Genomic DNA, 18,610 nt, shown 5'->3' with positions numbered 1-18,610 from the left:
AGACAGAAAGTCCAGACACCTGCTCCCGTCCCCACACACCCTTCAGCACACCTGTGGACAAGCCGCTTCCCTCCTGGCCAATTCTGGACTGCACGAGTCCAGCAGACCCTCCGCCCGCTGAGTTCTGCCCTCCTGCACAAGGTGCTTATAAGAAGCTTCCAAAACAAAACAGACCAAAGCCCTCAATCCCCCTCGGGATGCAGGCCCCAAACAGGGACATTCACTAGCCAAGTCTGAGGTGCTTTTAAAGAGCCTGCAAGTCAAACTAACACTTCCTGACTAAAATGACGAAGCAGCGAACACCGCTGGCCCTAGAGCCGCCCCACCAAAGTCCTTTCTGAATTCAGCAGGTCGGATAAATCCAGGGCCCTGCTCATCCCAGCTCAGCTTCGGGACCAGGAGGGGCAGCCGGCTTCAGGCGGTCCTGCAGCGGGAGGGAAGGCGGGAGGTGTGCGGCGTGTGTCCAGAACAGAGGGTGCTGTCACCCTGCAGAAGTGGGTCGAGAGAACAGGCACCCAGAACAATCGCACATGCGGGCAGCAGAGCAGGCCAGGGCCCCCACGCGGGCGGGAGCCCCCACGCTGAGGCTCATCTGCACAACCGCCGGCACAGAGCCAACGTGCCGGAGCGCCAGGGGCCCCGATTGCACAAGGTTCCGGGAGGGTCGTGCTGCTGACACTCGGTCAAGATCAGGCAATGGTGGTCTTGTGACTCCTCACCTAGTTGCTACATCAGGAGGAAAAACAACAGCCATTTCATCCCAAAATTGGCAGAACCCTTCTCCAGGGTTCACTAATTGCCAAGAAAGACTGGTTTCTCGGGACGAATGCCAAAATTCAAAACTCCAGCCATTTCTGCCAACACCCTCCACCTCCAGAATGTCAAGGCCAGTCTAAGGTGGCCTCAGACCAACTCAGTGAAAAATGGGCAAAACACAGAAAGACAGAGTTCACAGAAGGAAGAAAGGAAAGGAGGAAGGAAGGAATCCATCAGTTGATGACAGATGAGAAGAGTCAACCCTATTCATGACTTAACCTATGCAGATCAGAGGAGGCCTTTCAGATGGTCCAAAATCAGAGCATGTCATTAAAACCCAGAGCTGGTGAAGATGGGGGAAGCCCACACACCACCCCCTGAAAGTGGGGTAATAAAGGCGGAAGCACCTGGCAATGCCTGACACTTTCTGCAGGTACTGGCAAACCTCAGCAATTCTCTGCTGCAAGACCCATGGGCAAACAGCATTACGGCATGGATTCTAACAGGGAAAATCAGAAACAGCTCAAAAATCTACAAGGCTCTGGCTAGGCAGATTATGGGCCAGCCACATGGGAGAATAGAATGTAAGGAGACCGTTTTTTAAAAAATGGGGGAGGGAGACACAGGTCCACAAACAAACATGAAAAGGTACATACTGAGTGGAAAAAGTACATATTTACACCATGAAACCATTTGCTAAGAATTACATTTACAGCCCAGACCAGTGTGGTTCAGTGGGTCGGGCATCTTCCCATAAACCATAAGGTCACCAGTTCAATTCCCAGTCAGAGCACATGCCTAGGTTGGAGGTTTGGTCCCCAGTCAGGGTCAGGGTGCTCACAAGAGGCAACCGATTGATGTTTCTCTCTCACATCAATAGCCAAAGAGAGATCTCCCTCTCTTTCTCTCTCCCTTCCCCTCTAATAAATAAATATTTTTAAAAGGATCACACACCTATCCTGATATGCACCAAAAATCTGGACTGATTTCCAGCCTGAACAGGTGCATTCACAGGCTCACCCTGGAAACCAGGCCTGGGGACGGCGGAAGACCTTCACGTCCCATCATACATATCTCCACAGTGTCAGCTGCTGAGAGCGAATCTTTACCTGTGCATATATTACTTTAACACCAATTTGTAAGACCCTCAGAGAACTGAGTGAGGAATCGAAAGCTCTGACCAGCTCAATGTCGGGGTCTCCCTGTCCTCTCTGAGACTGCTGAGACAGGAGGGGTAAAGGGGGGCCCTGCTTCAGTCAGAAAGGTCAGGTGGAGTGCACGCTCAGCTCCTCCAGTGTCGTGCAATGCTCATATCTTAAAGTCTCATGTGATGAGAGTTCTCAGGTCCCTGCCAAGGACACAAAAGGCCTGTATTGAGGGCGAGGGGCAGGGCGGGTGATGATGGAGACTACATTCAGGGTGGTCAGATTCAGGTCCGGATCCTCTGACTGTTAATGAACTATTTGGCTCACTAATTGAGCACAAGGCTCTGCTTCTGCTCTTCACCTACCGCTAGCACCCCACGTCCAAGTTTGGTCTTGATCAAAAAGAATGCGCTGCTTTTGCAACTTCTGTATGACTCTAGCCCACTCCACCCCAGCAGTTCATGGAGGGCTAAACACCAGCTGGGGAGCCAAGAGCGCTCAGGGGCTAAGGATGCAGGCCCTTGGTGTTCAGACCCAGCTCCCCCACTGACCGAAAACAAGTTGCTAACCTCTCAGCACCTCAGCTTCCAAACTCCAAAATGGGATGCTACCCGCACTCTCCAACCTCACGGGGTTGTTTGTGAGGCAGTGTACTCGAAGTACTTTTCCCAGGGCAAGTACAAGTGACAGCCAGGTGTGAAGCCCGTGGTCACAAATGCTCCAGGCTCAGGCTGGACTCTGAATGAAGGCTCTGGCCTGACCGTGCTTTGCACGTATCAAGTACTTCAAAGGCGCCTTCCCCCAAAATACTATTACTTAAAGTGAATACAGAAATATTAAAAGGGTATGCTTACATTCCAACAGGGTGGTAATACACTTCCATGTGGCCAAAAATCTGAGCCCAAAGGCACCCCCAAATTGGGCAGCACCCGGCCATTATGCAGAGTTCCATAGCAGGAAATTCTCTTGGCAAAGCAGCCGCTGAGCAGTGTGCCTTACTGGGCAATGGTGCCCCATGACCCCACGACCTTTGCAGCATACATCCTCTGGAAACCAAAGGTGAGTGCCTAGTGAGACTCGTGAATGAAGAGGAAGAATTCACCAAACAGAGACAGCACGTGTCTATAAGGAAACAGACGGCCTTCCTGGAAATGAGGTACTCGGGGTGAATGTGCCCAGCCCGTCCCAGACGCAGCTGCCAAGCAGGTGTGTCTTGGGAGGTAGCAGAGTCTGTGGTCAGCTTCGCGTGCAGCGCAAAGGACTCGGGAGCAGAGCCATGACTAGGGTCCAGCAGCCTGTAGCTTTTTTTTTCTGGAAAGCCCCAGCATTCAGCATTCACAAAGAACTGGAGTAAGTTGTTGCAATTATCACAAAACTCGGTCAGTGGGTTGAGAGACGCGGCTGTGATCACCGGTGTGGAAAAGCTCCCTGCTCCCTGCTCCCCGCCAGACTAAGCCCCGTCCACTCGCTGCCACCCAAGTTCTCAGCTGGACAGGGGACATCTTTCCATCTGAAGAACAAGAGATCCTATGGCAGCCCCTCACCTGAACCCCCACGTTCTCCCCTTGTGTACTGAGACCCAGCGGGTCTTCCCCTGCAGCCTGCTCTTTCTAGAATGATGTGGCTTTTGTGACAACTGAGACCTGGGATGGTGACAGAACTGTGCTGGGCCCCCCAGCCAGCTGAGGCCAAACTAAGACTGGCACCCAGGCCTTAGAGCCACAGGGTCGGGGTGGGGCTCCGTCCAGGCCTGCTCCACTGCACAGCGTGGCCCTCACCAAGTGGCCCTCCGAACAAACAGGAATAAAGGCTCCAAACAAACACCCACACACAAAAAACGCTTAACCCAATAAATGCTGGCAAGTATGACACGTTATCAAAATACAGAACCAGAAAACAAACCCTTAGATCTTCCGCCATTTCCAGGGGGAAAGAAGTGTGTCTTTATTTCTCGATTATCATACATTTTCCTCAATTTCTTACTTTAAATCATAAGGCCCAATTTATGGAACACGAGATTAACAAAAACTTCCCTGCTATCCCAATTTTAAAAAAAAAAACTTTCTGAAACATCATTTCCAAAACACTCCTACTACCCTGGGCAAACTGGGTTCTAAAAACTCTCCGAATTAATGCCGCCAATTGTTGTAGTCCCCGTGTCCTGTGTGATGACGGTCAGAGACAGTGGTGGCATGCGCCTCCTCCCGCTTCACCCCCCAAAGTATGCGCCCGAGGCACGTAAAGTTATTTCCAAAACGCTCCTTTTCACCGTACGTTTTCCTGGCTTTCCCCCGAAATTAAAACCACCGGCAGGGACATCCGATGGAATTCACGAGGCCTAGCACCCACTGGCTGCAGAGAGGTGCGCGGAGGCCTGGCAATCCCGGGACCACGGTAATCTGAGAACCCAGATTCCAAGCCTGGTTCCCGGACGCCCAGCAGCTGTGTGACCTTGGGCCCGTAGGTCAACCTCCCAGTGCCTCAGTTTCCTAAACGGCACAGCAGGAATCTTAAAACCTCAGGGCACATTTTCTTTAAGTCCCAACGAATCCGGGCTACTTGCAGCCCACAAAGAACCCTCCTTTCCTGCCTGGATCGAGAAGGTCCCGCCACCGAGAAGGTCCGGCACACCCACCGCACCCCACCTGAACCCGGCCAGACCTACAGGCCGCTGAAAGTCAGCCCTGCGGGTGCTCCTAAAGGAAAGGCCCGAGGATGCTGGTGAGGCCGCCTACCTCCCGGCGCCACTTACCCCGAAAGGGCTGCGGGGGCAGAGCCCGATCCCCGAGCGTCAGGTCGGCCCCCGTGCCCGACCCCCTCGGGCCTCGCGCGCGCCAACCAGTCCCTGGCCTTCCGCGCTGTGCCCCGCCCGGCTCTGCAGAGGTTGCAGTCTCCCTCGACCGGCCAGGCTCTGCCTGCTCGGCCCGGGGCTCCACGGCAGCGTGGAGACAACTACTCCCCGGGAGGCGCGTGCGCGTGGCCGCCTTTGTATGCAAACACCCAGCCTTCCGCGCGCCAGCAGTCCCAGTGGTTTGGGCCGGGGGTGGGGCTAAGGGGGCGGGGAAGGGGCGGGGCCCTGACGGCGGGTTGGCCCTTGGCGCCTTCCGAGGCACGCACCACGAGTCCTCTTTCAGAGCCGATCCGGTCCGGAGCAAGGCTCTAGTTTGCCAGCCCTCCTTCCTCTCCTATCTTAGCTTTCCTGTGGGCGCGGGACCTTGGGCCATATTCCATGTTTTCCTGCCCCACGCCAAAGTCATGTGTTTAATTCAACCAGCTGGACTGACTTTTACCGACGCTCAGGTTTGCAGCCTGGTAAACGGCGGGGAACCCCCACTCCTCCAGGGCTTGGCTGTTCTCTGGGCCCTACTCTTCCTGAGCAATGGGATCTGGGCGTGTCCCTCAACCCTTCTGACCCCGGCCTTCATTTCTTCAACCACAACGTGGCAGCTGTATTGATCATATGGGTATTTAGACTCAGCTTCTTGCCCCTAGTCCACCTTCACCCTCTGTCTGAATGACTTCCGCTTCAGTCATTCGTTCATTCAGCAGGGAACAAAACGGCCAGGTCCCTGCCCCCCTCGGGAGCTTCCATTCAGCAGCAGGAGACTCAACAAGGGACAAATAAATAAAAAGCAAGATAACCTCCGATGGCGAAATGATTTAGATCATGTGGATGAAGAGAGGGTTCTGTGATAAATCTGAGAAGTACACAGACCAAAAGGGACCTCACGGGATGATCTGACCATAAACCTCTAGGTAGAGGGTTTATCTTTGCCTGTCAGGCTTTAAGCAAGCCTGTCCCCATTTTTTTAGAGTACTTTTATTAAACCCGGGGGCACTGAAACGAGGGAGGCTCAGGACAGAGGCAGCAGCAGGAGAGCCCAGGCGGGGCTGCTCCAACACTCCCCAAACGTTGTAGGAAAGATACGAGCCTAAGCCGGGCTGCTCTGCCTCACTGGAGGGTACGAGAAAAGGCCTCGGAGTCAGGTTCAGGGGTCAGCCCAGAACCACCAGCTGCTGCTGCCCACCGCTCCTGCCCACTGCTCCCCTGGTTGCGAGTCTTGTGGGGACCCTTAGAGCGTAGGAGATGCATGCCTGTGGGGGAAGAAAGGAGTGGGTGTGCCCAGAGAAGAAGAGCCACACCCATTGCTTCTTGTGCATCCAGGTTGACGGACCTTTGAGATGCTGGAGCGACGCTCTTTTTCGGACCCTCCGAGGCCTAACCACCTTCTCCCTCACGGAGCGCACACGCTTGTCAACTAGTCGCGACCCAGTCCCCATGCATAAAAAAAAAAAAAAAAACGGCAAAACTGTCCTCCCAGGAGGCGTTTTTCTCAGTCTGTTGAGATCTGGCTTTCAGGCGTATACTCTGTTTGGCTCAAATAGACTCAAGAAAATTCTCTCCAGGTTTGGATGCTCTGACCCTGACAATCAGATGATTCAAAATCCTACACGACAAGAAACACTCAAGTCCTACGATGGGCCAAGGAGGCAGAGCTTTCTGGAAAACGAGCTGAAGGCAGCCCTCTGCAGGGTCCTGGAGCCATGGGGCAGCTGTAGGGGGGGCGGGGACCAAACCTTTAGGGCCTTTGGGCCACTCGAAGAAGTTTAGACATTCCAGAAGGGTTGTAAACAAGGGAATTATAGAATCTAATACACATTTTTGAAAGTACTTCTCTGCTGTATGGAAAATGGACGGTAGGGGGCAGGAGTGGAAACTCAGACAGGCGGCTACTGCAGGAAACCTGGGGAGCGGATGGCGGCTCAGACTAACGGGAGGGGAGAGGGTGGTCAGGAGGAGTGGAAAGACTCCAGGTACGTTTTAGAGGAAACCCCCCTGGACTGACAGGCATGCGGGGGCGGGGCTCGGGATGCGAGAAGGGAGAATCGAGGGTGACAGCTCCACATGGGACTCGAACCACTGAGGGACCGGGGTGCTCTCTACTGAGCTGCAGAAGGAAGAGGGAAAGGGCAGACTCGGAAGGAAATTCGGGAGCCTTCCACGGAGCGTCTCAGAGACCAGGGTCGGCAGTGCAAGTGCAGGGCCCCAGAAGCCAGCGGTCTTATGCTCTCCTCCCCACCCCCATCCCCCAGAGAGGGTCCACAAGCAAGACTACCCTGCATGGAAAGGCTTTCTGGAAGCAGCGTCCAACCTCAGGCTGCTTAAGCGAAGCCTTTGTTTAAAATACATCTTGAATGATCAAAATGTGAAGGCTGGAGGTCTCAAACAGAAAATCCAGTCCAAAGCACTCACCTTACAAACGATGAACTTGGGAGCAGCGTAGGTTTGGGTTCCACCCAAAATCAGCACCAATTTCCAAGGTCCGGCTGGACCCGGAGCAAGTGAGGTCTGATGGCTTCCCAGCTTCGCCTGCCACCCCAGGGAAGGCACTTTCTCCGCTGTCCCTATTGCTGCCACAATTCCTAAATAGAGCCAGACCCAAGGGGCGGGGGCCTGGGTGGGGGTGGTCGATCAAGCAATTATTGGAAAACACTCACTAGAACACATTTCACCATAAGCTGAATGGGATTCACCAAAGCCTCAGGACTCCCTAATGCAGCCCTGTCGGGAGCCCCCCTGGGAGGGCCCTTGCTGTGTTGCTGGCTGCTGGGTGTTGGCACTGTGGCTCAGCCTGTAAGGCTGAGGTGATCCCTTCTGGCCAATTCCAGGACATGCTGCTTTCAGCCCAACTCGGAAGAGAAGGAACATCAGATGAGCAAAACTTGCTTCCCCAGGCACTGGCTGGAGGAAGAAGGCTGGACGGGTGATGACGCAAGCATGCTGGGTCCTGCAGACACGGTTTTACTGTCTGGAAAGCGAGGGTAGACGCCCCACCCACAGGTGCACTTTGACAACGGAAAAGGCCATCTCGTAAACCACGTGGCACGCCTGCTCACCTGCAAGCTTTTTAACCTCCAGAACCCCATACACTGAGAACTGGCGGCTCCCGCCAACCCAGGAGGGCCCCCAGAGAGCACTGCCTTGCTGAGTGTGGGTGAGGCCGGCAATGGCAACTCCTCTGCACGGAAAAGTGACCAGAAGCCACCTTAGTCTAGTTGGAAACCTCCCCATTTTTAGCTGGTGACAAGAACTCCACTATCCTGGGAGTTCTGAAGTTTTCCAGATTACCTACCTACACCACAGACAGGGCTCTGCAAGGGGGAAGGGGGGCTGTGGTGAACACCCTGTGAAACGTCGCAGGCAGGTGTACAATGAACCAGTGGGTGGTGGCATCCACGGGCAGCTCTGTAAATGCCCTGGACAAAAAAGATGCCCAAGAAAGAACAGGCCCAGGAGGACCTGGGCTCCCAGTGAGGGAGGGGCTCTCCCCAGGGTCCAAGGCCCATCCTCTTCCGGGGCCCCTGATGAGATGACTTCCACAGGGATCCTCCCTTGCTGGGGCCTCAACAATCAGGTGGGAACTAGGGTCCCCTTGGTACCACCTCACCTCCTTGGTATGCAGGGGACAGGGCAGCCTGGAAATTTGCCGGTGGTGCAGTGGGTCCCCTGGGGGCCTGGGGGCTGGCTGACCAAAGCAAGTTTCAGGGGGAAGGGGAGAGTCCCTGGGTTCCACAGGGAGAGAAGGAGGGGGGAGGGTAAACCAGGGAGAGCAAGTGTCTGGAAGGGCTCACCCCCAAATTAGGGTGAGGATCGCAGATTAGGGCTAAGGTGTCCCAGAGGGAAAGAAGTCATGGGGAGATAAAGGGGACAGGCTGACAGTGGCCACAGCGAATATTGGAGGCCACACACCCAACTCACCCTAACGGAGGCACTAATTAGACAGCGTTGTGCAGCAGCACACACACAGAGGGGCAGAGAAGCAAGGAGAGCCCCTGGCAGGGGGCAGAGGGAGCTGCCCCCCTGGGCCTGCTGTGCCCCATGGGCCCACACTGGGTCTCTCGCTCAGAGAGCGGCCACCAGCCATCCCTCGCTCAGTCACTCACCCACGTCTTCATTCATCCGCCGTGAGCTAAGCGTCCACTGTGTGCCAGGGGCTCCCCTGGGGAACAGAGCAGACAGGGCACCTGCCCCAGTGAGTGCGTGGTTAGAGCAGTGAGCACAGCCAGGCCAGGCACACAAATACGTGTAGAGCCCATCCCTGCTCAGCAGCGCTGTGAACCAAAGCTCCACACACAGCTTCAGGGGCTCACCTGGCAGCATGTGCGGGGCGGCCCAGTGTGTGGGGGGCTGGGGGAAGGTCCAGGATGGTCTCTGACAAGGTCACTGGGGAGCACAGCAAGCCACATGCCTGCCAGGCCAGGGGCTCCCGGCCTGTGCTCCCTGGGATCAAGACGGGCTGGGACACCCTTTCCCCTCCAGCCATAGAGAGAACATTCCCACCGAGCCAGGCTAGAACAAGAAAGACATTTCTTTGCTACACTGTTCCCTGCCCCCTTCCAGTCCCACCTCCAGCCCCAGTCTCTATAAACCAACCCACATGCCTTGGAAGTTATGGCCTGTGGTGTGTATTTCCAATCAGTGTGTCCAAGTTCAGCTCCACAGCCTTCATCCTTCCCAGCATCCCCCCCAAACCTCCGCCCTGCCTTACTGTGACCACTCGTCTCTCCTTCGCCAGTCCCAGGATTGACACGGGCACTATTTGGTGTGGTGCAAGCAAGTGCCAATCAGAATAGATGCCAGGCACGGCAGAGGGCAGGTTGGGAGGGGAAAGGGAAGGGGGGATGAGGTGGCAAGAATGAAACTTTCTAACATTTTAACCATTGGCAAGGCCATGTTAGCTTATACAAATGAATCTTCCCAAGAAGATCACATATTTGTATTTCACTGAGAAATTCATCTGCTATGGACTGAATGTTTGTGCCCCTCCCCCCGGCCCACACCGCCAAGTTCATGTGTTGAAGGCCAGTGGGATGGCATTTGGAGGTAGGGAGGTACTTAGACTCAGACGAGGTCTTGACGGTGGAGAGAGCCCCACCAGAAGCCTGGGCCACAGAGCTAAGCACAGCGACCCAGGCTCTGACCTCAGCGAGAGAAGCTCCAAATAGAATCTGGTGCCCACAGAGCAGACCCTGGGCCACCTGCCGAGGCGCTGTGAGCTCTGGGCCAGCCCCCAGGTAACTGTTCAGTTACTAGACTTTTGCCCCCCGTTCGGGTAAAATCTAAGGTACCAAGTTATATAATGCTTTGTCAGCTCAAACAAACGGGAAAGCAGAAAAGGACTGGATCTGCTCACAAATTCCATCTGCAAACTACAGAATCCAAATGCTGCTTGCCCATAGCCATCCCCACGGGCATCTGCTCGTCATCTGGAGCCAAACAGAAGCTCTGCCATCGCTGACCTAGACCCTGGCCTTGGTGAGGGGAAGTAATTCTCCACTCTGAGTCTTCAAGTCAGTGTTATCATCTATTAGAATAAATGAAACCGTTTGAGTCAGACATCCTCACCCGCTCTTCCCATTCTAAGGCAGTGTTTCCCATGAAAGCCGGTCACGTATTAGAATCCCCTGGGAAACTGTCAAAACTCTCAACGCCCAGACTGGGTCCCCATCAGTGAAGCACAGCCCGTCCTTTGGGTGGGACCCAGGCATCGGGACATTGTAGAATTCCCAGTGACATTCCAACATACAGTCACATTGAAGGGCCGGTGTCCAAAGAGTCCATTTCCTTTCCCGTGTTTCAGGCTGAGGGACCAGCGTGTGGAAAGGCACCGTGAAGGCCCGCGGGGAGAGACAAGTGGTCAGTGCCATGTGGCTTGATTGCAGGCTCCCCATTTGAATGCAAAAATAAACCCACTGTCTTCTGCCCTCGCCCGCCATGCCCCACATGCGCTGGGCCCCCAGGGAGGCCTCCAAAGTCACTGAGCAGCTGACGAACAGCTCGAAGTTAGCACAGGAAAGGAATTCACCTCTTGGGAGAGTGAAAGTCAATTTCCTGGGTGAAAGCACATGTCCTCTGTGCTCAGGAGAGCCAAATTAAAGTTCCTCCCACCCCAAGCAGAATGCTCATACCACACAAGTAGAACCACACGCTCCTGCAGGAACCACCCAAGATGACACCCTGCTCCTTGGGTGGCATGGGGACACTTTCTCAGTGGCCTCCTGGCCTCTCTCTCCACCCCTCCTCCCTCTGTCTTGGGGAAGGAACCGCACACTTGCTGCACAACTGCCCCTTTCTGCCACAAGGGTCAACGCAGACCGAGAAGTTCAACTTTCCCAGGAGCAAAAAGGGAAAGAGATCGCCGGCCCCTCCTTCCTCGGAACATTCACTATGGAACACTTACCATGGAGAAACTCTTTCTCCGCCCCTCCTGAGATGGCAGTACATCTTTTTAAAAGCTAAATAAGCCGCCGGACACCAGTGCCGCTCAGCAACGATTCGAGGACCTGGAAGCCGCGTGGGTTGAAAGGCAACAGCAAGGCAGGGGCGCCAGAGCGCCTAGTTTCCAGAAGGGCGGACGCTGAACGTGGGCAGGTGTTCTGCCTCGCTCCCAGGTGCAAGCTATCTCCTGTCACAAAGACACCAGAAGTTTCACTTTTCCCCTGGACAAAAGCAGTAAGCGAGCACAGGTGGCCGCCCCTCTGCCAGGCGGCCCAGGCAGCATAAACTGCAGGGGGCACGTGGTGGTCAGCGGCGTGGAGTCCTCCTACTGGAGGAGTGGTTGTCGTTGAACTTGGGAGCAGGTATCGAAAGGGCTGTATCGTCGTGGCTACTCAAGTGGGGGAAGTGTCTTTCTGTCTTTGCAATCTGGCCACGGCGGGCAGCCCGTGTAGGGTGGCGGGAAGGCTTCTGCGATGGCCTAGATGCCAAGGCACAGGGCCACGCTGTGGTCAGGGGTGGGCCGCCATGGAGAATCGATGGAGGGGCGACCCACTTGCAAATGTCCCTGTGTCTGGGTGGACGAAAGTGGGTAGCGTGAGCAGGGGCCCCGCCCATCACCGCGGAGGCCCAGGTGAGAGGGAGGCAGCAGCTGCGGGTGAGCTGTCCGACCCCCCACTGGGGAAGGAGAGCCTTAGGTTCCCCGTGTGTAAGTCCTCTCGGAGCGAGGGAAACCGGCTCCTCGCTTGTTTCCGCCGTCAGAAGGCCAAGAGATCGGGGAGGAAAAAGCACTCCCAGATCTCAGCACAGGGGCTTCCTGGCCAGGGGCCCTGGTGGGTGTCTGTCTGCGCCGCTGGCTGTTCTGAGAAGTTTCTGACGACCACCAGCTCCCAAGCCAGAAACAAAACAGAGCAAAGAAAACCCCACTATCTTAAAATCCCAGGGAAATAACACTCCCCATACACACTTGTCTGCCGATTACTATGACACTGAGAATTGCTCTCGGCAGTACAGATGCCTCAGCCGTGTGGAACAGACGAAGGGGAAAATGGGGGCAGTGGGGCAAGGGCGCCAAGGGCAGACCTCACCTGCTTCCCAAAGGGGCTGGGGGCTCCTGGCCTGGGAAGCAAAGATCCCGTTCCTCCTGCCTCTCGTCCTTCTAATGGGAATTAGACTCTGGAGATTCCTGCCAAGGCACCAACTCGGAGAAGAACTCCCTGAAAACACACTCAGTGTCGCGTGCTGGTGCATGTGGGCAAAGTATGTCACCTTTGTATAGCCCGAGTTAACAAGATCAAAGGTTGGGGGGGAGTATTTGTATAAATTAGAATCCTACTATTAATATGGACCATGGTTGATCATTCTTAAAAGCACTCCACAAGGAGATCATCAGTTACCTTAACAGATGCCGAGAGCAACCAGTCAACCAAAGGTAGAACCCACACTCCCAGAGTTACAGTTCAGGGCTCTAGGGTCCCCAGGCTTTGGTCACTGGTGCCATTCTTCAGTAAGTTCTGTGCCTGAGACATGCGGCATCTACTGAAACCTAGTGACGTTCTGCCCTCCCTGCCTGTCATTTACCTTTGCTGCCGGAAGGAGACTGGTCTCCCCCATCTGGAGGACCCCACAGAACTTGCGTTAACTTCAGACAGAGGTCCCTGCTCGTGGGAACCTTGGTCCCTGGTCAGTGTTCCTCTTTCCCTAGTTGTCTAGTTCTCAGCAGCCTCCTCCCCCACTCACTGGCTGTTGTCGGGAAAGGCACGGTCGGCTCCCCCCACCATCACCGTCTTGCCCTTCCCTCTCCAGCCTCCTGATCTTGCCCCTCCACCCACCTCCACCCCTCCTATTTTCTCTCTTCCATCATCCTTCCATCCGTGCCCTCTGCAAAGGGTCCAGAAGACACTCATTGTGGGGTGGCAGGATTCCGATGATTCTGTCGGGACTCTGATGTCGGTGTCGGTGGTGCACAGAGGACAGAGAAGAGGTGGGTGTGGAGTGAGGCTACTGAGTGGAGCTGCTGTGAGACCAGCCCCGGTTCAGAGCAGCGCCTGGTCAGCAGGGGGCGGTAGGGAGCTGGGAGTGCGGCTGGGCCAAATCCTTTCACAGAAGGCCGGTTTCGTCTTCCCGATTTCTGAATTCTCAATCAGCTAACTAGAAGGAACATCTGACTTAGAAAGCTGCCCTCCAGCAAACTAAAGAAATGTTGATGGAGGAAATTACCTTAGCTAATTTTTTATAAAGCATAGAAATTTGATATTATCCACTAAGTCTGTTAAGAGATTTCTGTAATAGATGCTGTTTGCGGAAAAGCATCAGTTCAGAGAAAAGGTGAGCTGCGTGGGACCTCTTTGATACAGTCAAGTCCCAGGCGAAAATGATGAATAAGTACGGGATACATTGTTGAATTATTGTTCAGTCCACTAAAAAATAGTTTTAAAGGGTGGTGCAAGTTACAGCGTCAGAACAGAATCCGATAAAACAACACAACACTGCTAAATGACAACCGGAAGTCTTCGGTCAGGTGTGACCCTGGGAGCCCGAACGATTGGCCGAGCATCAGGGAACCCCCTGCCCATCTGAGCCCCCTCTTTATACGGATGCTTAGGATTACAGTGAGGTTCTCCTCCCATCAGCCATTTCCTTGGCACAACCAGAACGCCTAGAGTCAAGCGTTACACAGTGGAGCGAAAGGTAGAAGTTGGTGATATCAGCCAATGAACCTAGGGCCTTCCCCTTCTGTGGGAAAATGCACAGTGGGTGGGGGGCGGGCAGCTCTCCTGGCCTTCCAGACGTACAAAACCTGCGTACCCCGTCCCACGTCGCCTTCGGGTGGCGCTCTTGAGTCTTGGAGGAAAAGTCACGTAAGAAACAAGTTCTTACAAGGAAGACAATTTTTCTTTCTCTGGCCCGTGGTGCTTTGGATGGAGGTGCAGTCACTGCAGAGTCTGAAAGAGGATGCTCCGGTGGTGAAAGGCTGGGCGGTGGGTTCTAGCAACCGCCCAGCATACGCACATCGTTTTTGCTGACTTGTCAAAATGCAACACAGTAAATCAGCAAATCAGGTGCCGCTCCAGCGCGTTCAGCTGCCTGCCTCGGCGAATGCAGCTGGAAGCCGCAGTGCCTGCAATACCGACAGGTCGTTCCGCCAAACACTACGCCCTTCTGTGGTCTCTCCAGTCCTTGGCAGCCCCTCCTTACCCATATTGGCCCGGCAGGGGGGGAGGCTAAAAATGTTCGCTGGCTTCTTAAATCGTCACTCTCATCTTCAGAAGTGCGTAGTCTACTGAGACCAGAAGAAGTGTGACTGAGCCAGCGTGCTCAACAGGCCACGGATTCCAGCGTCTGTGATGCCCCACCAACCCCACCAAAGGAACAGCTCAGACCTTCCGTTTTCCCAGACCCGCGATAGCGGGTTGCACAGAAAGGACTCGTTTATGCAACAAGCCATTTCCGAGCACGTAACTGCGGGCAAGGTGAGTGATTAAGAGACCCCTCTGTCCTCAAAGAGGTCAAGGTCTAATAGACAAGGCAGTGTTTTCAGCAAGAGAAAACAAGGACAGGAGGTTCACACCAAGAGGCCCCTTGGGTCGGAGAAAGGGCTGGTCCAAGGGAGGATTAAGAATACGAGGTCTGTCCAGAAGGACATTTTTCATGTCCAGCCATGTAATATGAAAACTAGAGACATTAACTGAAGAAGATACAGGAAACACTGTGCACAGGACAATGACGCCTCAGTCCCCTTCCCTGTAGGCACCTTGGGACCTCACACGGTTCTCCCACTTGCCATCAGCTGCTCCATCACATTTTCCTGAATCTCATTGGTGGTCTGAAATCTCTTCCCTTTCAAAGGTGATTTTAGTTTTGGGAAAAGCCAGAAGTTGCAGGGCACCAAATCTGGGCTGTGGGGGTGGTAGGGGGCTGAGTCACCTGGGTGATTTGATGTTTTGCCCAAGAACTCTGCATAAGACATGAGGCAAGGGCAGGAGCGTTGCTGTGATGAAGCTGCCAATCACCAGTTGCCCATAGCTGCAGCCTCCTGAGTCATCCAAAGTTTCCTCGGAGCAATGTTTAAGCTCAGCGCAAAGTTTGATGCATATTTGTTGCTCTATTGATTCAGTCATTTTGAATGTAACAGCCACCCAGTACACACGCTCACTCAAGGGCATCCACCGCCCCCACTGACTAGCACAGAGAAGTTGTCATTGATCATGTATGCACACTCCAGTCTGCTCTCCTTGGCTGCCAGGTTATATCGATGTCATGTAACCCATTCACGTTATATGAATGATGGGCGGACTTTTTCCAGACAGACCTTGTATATGCTAAAATGTGATGTTTCTTTTGTTTGTTCATTTACATAGGTAACATTTTATTTCTTCATCTTGTCTTCATATCAATAAGCACTAAACTCTGATAAAGGAAGTCTCGGGAACAAGGAGAACATGGAAGAACTGGAGGTCAGCTACCGGGGCCTGAGCCCTGACCACGGGTATCTTCTCAGGCCGGTGAAGAAGGCGTTTTAACCTCAGCCCAGACCAGACCAAGGCTCTGCGCACTGCCGCCTGCATTATAGAGACACCACTTCTCGGCCTCCTGCAGCCTTTACTGCACCGGACAGAGGTGACGTGGCGAAAGGCCGGGGGGTAAGAACTGCAGGCAGTATCCAGGTTTGTCCGCAGCCTCCGTGGATCTGGGCTGTGCCACGTGGAGGCAGAGAAGCAGGGGCAGGGGGGCGGCGAGTGCAGTGAGCCTGCTCAGCTCCACACTGCAGACGTATGTCCGTGCAACATGTCTATGCACAAGAGACACGGGGCCCTGGGACACCTCTGGGAACCAGGGGAACCCGATGAACAGGAAATGACTGTTGTCCACGCAACCACTGTCCACACAGTCCTAACGAAACACATCACTGTTGTACTGCCCGTCATTCGCCCATGCCAGACGAGGGCTGCAGAGGGAGGCTGTGATGATCCACAGTGCAGGAAAAAAGCCACTGGCCAGAAGAGATGCTGCCACATGCTTCTAGATGGGAACCCAGGGAGTGTTACCCGACACCCACACAATAGCTCCATTGGCAATTCTGGGCAAAAAGGAAAACCCTGGGGCAAATGGCAGATGGTGCAGAACGGACAAACACGTGTTTATCTTTCCTTCACTTCCAGAGATCTTATCAAACTTCAGGGAAACTTCTGAACTTCAAAGCTCACAGCAGAAGGGGTATCGTCAGTGGAACACATGTTTAACGAAATCTGGAAGGCGAGCGCACGGGGAGGTGGGACTGAAGAAGGGATACTGCGCGGAGGGTCACCAGGGATACCTGTGGGGGCTGCGGCCCTCCCCACACTTGTGTTGTGGGGCAGGAAGACTCGGGCCAGCAGTGGGAACCGTTTCCCCTGACAGTGGAGAGGAAAGGCCGACACAACTTCCAGCAGAAAGGCACCCCCCGCCCCAAGGAAAACTCAGTCTATGACGACGGCAGAGTCAACGCGCACTGCCATAGGGTGGGAGCATCCATCCGTGGCAGAGCGTGACAGAGGGCGAGGCGTGTGCACAGGATGCTACCAAGGAATCGGCAGAGTCTCCTGTCGGGGCTGGTCCGCAGGATGATATACAGAGGGGGTGTGAGCACAGACTGGGGGCGGGAGGAGGCAACCCGCTGTATGTGAGCCAGGGTGTTTCCTGGTCGATTTTCTAGGAACCAGACACGGGAATCGCTTGGATACAAGTTTTCAAAAATAAATTTAAAACTAGACAAACGTTTCACTTCCTCCCCCTCCAAAAATGGGCTCCCTCCAGGAAGACTACATTTTAAATGCAGTCCTCTGTCAAACCTAAAGATGACAAGAAATAAAGAAAATACAGTTTCCAGTAACTGAGCCAGAATAATCCAGAATTCAGAGAAGGGTCGCCCTTTCTAGAAACGCCGCAGTTGAAGCAGCGGGTGGCCAAGGGTGGGAGGAAGGTGTTTTCAAGGCGCAAGCCTCTGAAGATAACAGGAAGATGGCCCCAGCTTGATGTAACAAATTGTGCCAATATTCTGACAGGCAAGCTTGCTTAGGAGTTTTGGTGAAAATTTCATTGCTCTCCTGTCCCTGTAGAGGTCAGGGCCCTTTGCCTCAAATGACTCTGTGCATGTGTGCGGGGAGGGACATGGGGGGGTGAGAGTGTACTTCTTGGGGTCCTGCACCCCATGGCCAGATTCTTCGACCCAAAAGCCAGACGCTTAGAGAAGCCTGTGCCCAAACATTCCCCAGGTGCGTGAAGAATTAGTCACTGGCTTCTCTGTACTAACAAGCCCATGTGTGACTCCAGGTGGCACGCCTCACAAAGCGCTGTCACCGCGCCCTGGTGTGCACTGTCTCCTCTGCTGTTTGGTGAACCCTCGAAGGGAAAGGCCAACCGTGGCACAGCCGTCCCTGAAGCCAGTGCCTGGCACCCAGCACACGCATGCCTGAGCCCTGGCGCCTGGCACATTTGCAGAGCAACTAGGAGAGAGACAGGCACAGAGCAGAGGGAGAGTCTGGGTCTTACGTCTGCTCTGTTCTACCTCCCCTTCATGTTTGGTTTTCTCATCACTAAGCATTTTTGGAACTTATGAACCTACCTTTTAAGAATAACAGCATAAAAGTTACCCAATACTTTGACAGAAGAGAATTTGATGGGAACCCCACCTCTATGCCCTTGTCCGCCTCCCTATGTCACACGCTCTCCCTGCAGGACTCTGCCTGCCTTCGGTGACGCTGCTCCCCTGCTGACCCCACACAGGTCAGGGTTTCTGGTCCAGACCCACCCCTCAGCTCCGGACCACATGTCCAAGCACCTGCTAGACATCTCCACGCAGGGGGACCACAGGCACTTCAAACTCAACCAGCCCAGCAATGAACTTGGGTCTCCAGCCCCCCTCCCCCCCCATGACCGTGCTCTAACAAGGCTGTGCATCTCATTTGGTATCACCCGTGTAACACCTTCCACACCACCACCAACCCCCACTACCTGTAGGATCACACCCAAGATCCTTAGAGGAACAGGCCCCCTGGTCACCAGGACCCAGCTTCCTCCCCCTCCTCCACGCCCGCCACCCACGAGCTCCAGCTCCCCACCAGCACCATGCCCACTTCCACACCTGTCTAAGGCAGGCCCTTTCAAGACTCTGCATGATGCTCGTCTTCTGTCCGAGGCATTTTCCTGACATCACTGCTACACCTTCCACCCACCCTCGCTGATTCCAGACCTACTTCTGCACGGAGCCCTGTGGTGAACAGCTAGCCCTTCGTGTTCAGGACCGAAGGAACGCTCCAGGTACATGGGAGGGATGCAACAGCACCCGGAGAAGTTAGCCGACTTGTTCGGTGACACTCTCACTCTGAGTGGCAGAGCTGCGACCAGGGCTTTGGGCTCCTAACCCAGTTCTGCTCAGACAGTAACAGTCTGC

At 54.4% G+C, this 18,610-nt stretch overlaps 1 protein-coding gene and 1 long non-coding RNA gene across 5 annotated transcripts in view; both read right to left on the bottom strand.

Moving 5' to 3' along the window:
* Positions 1-18,610, bottom strand: part of LPIN1 (lipin 1) — an 88,747-nt gene that overhangs the window by 55,098 nt on the left and 15,039 nt on the right. The window contains exon 1 of one of the 4 annotated variants that reach the window (XM_037048734.1): positions 7,152-7,350. The exons of 2 other annotated variants lie outside the window; for them this stretch is intronic. The gene's annotated coding sequence lies outside the window, so the exon portion shown is untranslated. Of the gene's footprint in view, positions 1-4,653; positions 4,908-7,151; positions 7,351-18,610 lie in introns of those variants that run through there. One more of the 4 variants, XM_037048733.1, reaches the window with a different exon arrangement.
* Positions 1,656-18,214, bottom strand: LOC118988773 (uncharacterized). Its single transcript, XR_005066851.1, has 3 exons — positions 18,205-18,214; positions 2,718-3,674; positions 1,656-2,684 (listed from the first exon to the last, which is right to left on the bottom strand). It is a non-coding gene; the product is annotated as an uncharacterized LOC118988773 (long non-coding RNA).

This window comes from Sturnira hondurensis, unplaced genomic scaffold (genome assembly GCF_014824575.4).
Source record: "Sturnira hondurensis isolate 20B ecotype Veracruz unplaced genomic scaffold, ASM1482457v3 Scaffold0006413, whole genome shotgun sequence".
Lineage (NCBI taxonomy): Eukaryota > Metazoa > Chordata > Mammalia > Chiroptera > Phyllostomidae > Sturnira > Sturnira hondurensis.
Note: the sequence above shows the minus strand (reverse complement) of the source record. Positions and strands in the feature narration are given on the sequence as shown.